The following is a 5,190-nucleotide window of genomic DNA, read 5'->3' as shown; positions in this document are numbered from 1 at the left end:
TGAGTAAGGCCATAGCGATAGCTCAGGCATTCATTGCCACCAGTAACAATACTAAGCAAATCTCTCAGCACACGAGTGCTGCTACAAGTACTGTGAACAAAGTGATGTTGTTTTTAAATTGCAACTTACAGGGCAGGCCCCACTTGCCTCAGCTGCACATCTGCAGATGTCTCAGAGTCCACCATCAAGGATGATGAATGCAAGGCCATTAACATCTTGTTGGCACTGGGTCGACATCCGAGCGCTGTCTCCCGCTGATGACACTTCGTGTGCACGGGTCTTAAACAAGTTCCCTTCGCTTTTCAAACCAGGCATTGGGAAGTTCCAAGGAGCAAAAGTGCAGATCCACCTAATTCCGGGGGCTTGACCGATCCCATCACAAGGCGAGAGCAGCACCGTACATGATGAGAGAAAGGGTAGAGATCGAGCTGGACCAGCTGCAACAAGAGGGCATCATTTTGCTGATTGAATTGAACGAGTGGGCTAGTCCGATTGTTCCCATCCTCAAGGGAGACGGCACCGTCAGAATCTGTGGTGATTACAAAGTAACTATCAATCGTTTCTCCCTGCAGGATCAATACCCACTACCAAAGGTTGACGACGTTTTCGCTACGCTGGCGAGAGAAAAGACGTTCACGAAGCTGGACTTGACTTCGGCCTACATGAAGGAGTAGCTGGAGGAATCATCGAAGGGCCTCACCTGCATCAACACACACAAAGGTCTTTTCATTTATAACAGATACCCGTTTGGAATTCAATCAGTCGCGGCGATATTCCAGAGAAACATTGACAGCTTACTGAAGTTGGTCCCACGCACAGTGGTCTACCAGGACGACATCTTGATTACAGGTCAGGACACAGTCGAGCATCTGCAGAACCTGGAGGAGATTCTTAGTCGACTCGTGGGGCTCAGGTTGAAACGCTAGAAGTGAGTTTTCCTGGCACCTGAAGTGGAGTTCCTGGGGAGAAGAATGGCGGAGGATGGCATCAGGCCCACCAATTCAAAGACAGAGGCAATCGAGACTGCACCAAAGCCACAGAACGTGACGGAGCTGCGGTCGTTTCTAGTACTCCTGAACTACTTTGGTACTTCATACCGGGTCTCAGTGTAAAGGAGACGAATGGGTATGGGGCAAAAGCCAGGAAAATGCCTTTGTAAAAGCTAGAAAATTGTTATGCTCAAACAAGTTGCTTGTGTTGTATGATCCATGTAAGCATTTGGTACTAGCATGTGATGTGTCGTCATATGGCGCGGGTGTGTATTGCAACAAGCTAATGAATCTAGGAAATTGCAACCGGTTGCTGATGCATCCAGGATTCTGTCTAAGGCTGAGAGAGCCTACAGCATGATTGAAAAAGAAGCATTAGCGTGTGTCTATGGGGTGAAGAAAATGCATATCTGTTTGGGCTACAATTTGAATTGGAAACGGAACATAAGCAACAAATATCCTTGTTTTCCGAGAGTAAGGGGATAAATACTACTGCATTGGACGCATCCAGAGATGGGCGCTCACATTGTCCACATACAACTACGCCATCCACCACAGGTCAGGCACAGAAAACTGTGCCGATGCTCTCAGTAAGCTGCCATTGCCCACCACGGGGGTGGAAATGGCGCAGCGCACAGATTTAGTCATGGTTATGGAAGCATTCGAGAGTGAGCATTCACCCGTCACAGCCCGACAGATTAGATCCCAGAAAAGTCAGGATCCCTTACTGTTCCTAGTAAAAAATTGTGTGCTTCACGGGAGCTGGTCCGTTGTCCCAGTGGAAATGCAGGAAGAGATAAGGCCATACCAGCGGTGCAAAGATAAAATGTCTAAACAGGCAGACTGCCTTCTGTTGGGCAATCGGGTAGTGGTCCCCAAGAACGGCAGAGAAACTTCTATCGGTGAACTCCACAGTACTTACCCAGGCATCGTAATGATGAAAGCGATAGCCAGATCCCATGCCTAGTGGCCCAGTATCGATGCGGACTTCGAGTCCTGCGTTCACAGATGTAATACGTGCTCACAGTTAAGCAATGCACCCAGGGAGGCGCCACTAAGTTTATGGTCGTGGCCCTCCAAACCGTGGTCCAGGGTCCATGTCGACTATGCAGGCCCGTTTTTGGGTAAAATGTTCCTTGTGGTTGTAGATGCATACTCCAAATGGATTGAATGTGAGATAATGTCGGCAAGCACATTCGTTGCCATCACTGAAAGCCTTCTGGCCATTTTTGCCACGCACGGACTACCTGATGTGCATGTGAGCGACAACGTGCCATGTTTTACCAGTGCTGAGTTCAAAGAGTTCATGACCCGCAACGGGATCAAACATGTTACTTCTACCCCGTTCAAACCAGCGTCAGGCAGAGAGAGCAGTGCAAACTATCAAGCAGGGCTTGAAGAGGGTAACTGAAGGCTCACTGCAGACCCGCCTATCCCAAGTTCTGCTTAGCTACCGCACGAGACCCCACTTGATCACTGAGATTCCACCTGCTGAATGGCTCATGAAAAGGGCACTTAAGTCAAGGCTCTCGTTAGTTCACCCCGATCTACATGAACAGGTAAAGAGCAGGCGGCTTCAACAAAGTACATATGATAGCGCTAATGTGTCACGCGAAATTGAAATCAATAATCCTGTATTTGTATTGAATTATGGACAAGGTCCCAAGTGGCTTCCCGGCACTGTTGTGGCCAAAGAGGGGAGCAGGGTGTTTTGGGTCAAACTTTCAAATGGACTCATTCACCGGAAACACTTGGACCAAATCAAACTCAGATTCACGGACTATCCTGAGCAACCCACCTTGGACCCTCCCTTCTTTGACCCCCCCCCCCAACATACACACAAGTGGCAACTGACATCGCGGTTGGCCACGAAGCAGAACCCATCACAAGCAGCAGCCCAGCAGGATTCACCACACCAGGCAGCCCAGCAAGGCCAGCTGCACCGCAGCCCAGCGAGGGTCCAACAAACTGTAAAGTCCTTACTCTGCAGTATGAAACCACACGAGGCACATTCTGGGGATAAGGTCACTCTGTGACCTTAAATCTTTATTCACAGGTCTCCAAAGACAGTGACCTTGCGTGGGACCTCCCTTTTTATACCTGAGTGATCAGGTAAGGAGTGTGTCCCACAAGTTCATCCTTTGTGGTCAAGGTGTGCATACAGTGTATACAGCAATACAGTGGTGTTACATTGTGGTTACATACATGACATCACGTCCCCCCACAAAGTCTTATTGGGATCATAGGTTTAGTCTTTCAGGTGGTCTACGCTCCCTCGTGGAGCGCCGCAGTTGGGGCTCTGATTTTTGGACACTGATGTGAGTGTCTGTCACCTGTGGTGATTCCAGACTGACCACAGGGACTGTGCATTCTTCTGATTGCTCTTGTTGTTCGTTCACTGGCGGTGTTGTGAGCTTCATCTCATCGTCTTCTTCAGGTACCTCCGTGTCGATGCGGAACCTTTTTTTCACTTGGTCCAGATGCTTACGGCATATCTGACCATTGTTGAGTTTTACCACGATGACCCTATTCCCCTCTTTGTCAATTACAATGCCCTCAAGCCATTTGGGCCCCATGGCGTGATTGAGGACGAATACAGGATCATTTATTTCTACACATCTCCCCGTCGAATTACGGTCATGGTACTCGTTTTGTGACTTGTGCTTGCCCTCAACTATGTCGGTCAGGACTGGGTGAATGAGGGACAACCCAGTTTTGAGTGTCCATTTCTTTAGTAGCTCTGTGGGCGGGACCCCCATGAGCGAGTGCGGTCGGGATCTATAGGCCAGCAGGAGGCACGATAGGTGGCATTGTAGGGAGGGCCCTTAAATCCTGAGTATCCCTTGTTTAATGATTTGGACCGCACGTTCCGCCTGGCCATTGGAGGCTGGCTTGTATGGTGCAGTCCTGACGTGGTTGATGCCATTGCCTAACATAAACTCTCGGAATTCGTAGCTTGTGAAACATGGGCCATTATCACTAAACAGGATGTCCGGCAAGCCATGGGTTGCAAAGATCGCACGTAGGTTTTCCATGGTGGTGGATGACATGCATGAATTCAGAATGATGCACTCGATCCATTTCAAGTACGCATCTACCACAATAAGGAACATCTTATCCATGAACGGGCCCACATAGTCAACGTGAATGCGTGACCATAGCCTGTTGGGCCAGGGCCAAGGGCAGAGCGAGGCCTCCCTGGGGGCATTACCCAGCTGGGCACACGTCGTGCACCTGCGAACACAGTGTTTCAGGTCTGAATCAATTCCAGGCCACCAAACGTGTGACCGGGCAATGGCCTTCATCAGCACAGTGCCTGGGTGCTTGGTGTGGAGTTCCCTGATGAATGCCTCCCTGACCTTCTGGGGCATAACTACCCGGCTGCCCCATAGTAGGCAGTAGGCTTGGATGGAGAGCTGATCCATCTGTCTGTGGAACGGTCTGACCTCCTCAGGGCATGCACCGTGCGTGCGTGCCCAATCCCCAGTCAGGGCACATTTCTTAATCAGGGATAGGAGGGGATCTCTGATTGTCCAGATTTTGATCGAGCGGGCTGTGATGGGGGAGCCTGCACTGTCAAAGGCATCGACAGCCATGACCATCTCGGCGCTTTTCTCCGCTGTCCCCTCAGTGGTGGCCAGTGGAAGCCTGCTGAGCGCGTCAACGCAATTTTCAGTGCCGGGCCGGTGCCAGATGGAGTAGTCATAAGCAGCCAGCGTGAGAGCCCATCGCTGTATGTGAGCTGATGCGTTGGCATTGATAGCCTTGCTATCTGACAACAGGGATGTTAATGGCTTGTGGTCCGTCTCTAATTCAAACTTCCTACCAAATAGGAACTGATGCATTTTTTTTACACCATAGACACATGCAAGCACCTCCTTCTTGACCATCCCATATCCCCGTTCTGCTTGAGAGAGCGACCTGGAGGCATAAGCCACAGGTTGTAGTTGACCCTCAGCAGTGCCCTGCTGCAACACACACCCAACTCCATAGGACGATGCATCACATGTCAGAACCAATTTTTTACAGGGGTCGTACAGGTATTCAACAACTTGTTTGAACAAAGTAGGTTTCGCGCCTGATCAAAAGCCCGTTCCTGACAGTCCCCCCAAAACCAATCGCAACCCTTATGCAGGAGCACGTGTAGCAGCTCCAACAACGTGCTCAAGTTCGGCAGAAAGTTCCTGAAATAGTTCAACAG

Source organism: Pristiophorus japonicus, chromosome 7 (genome assembly GCF_044704955.1).
Source record: "Pristiophorus japonicus isolate sPriJap1 chromosome 7, sPriJap1.hap1, whole genome shotgun sequence".
In the NCBI taxonomy this organism is placed as follows: domain Eukaryota; kingdom Metazoa; phylum Chordata; class Chondrichthyes; family Pristiophoridae; genus Pristiophorus; species Pristiophorus japonicus.
Note: the sequence above shows the minus strand (reverse complement) of the source record.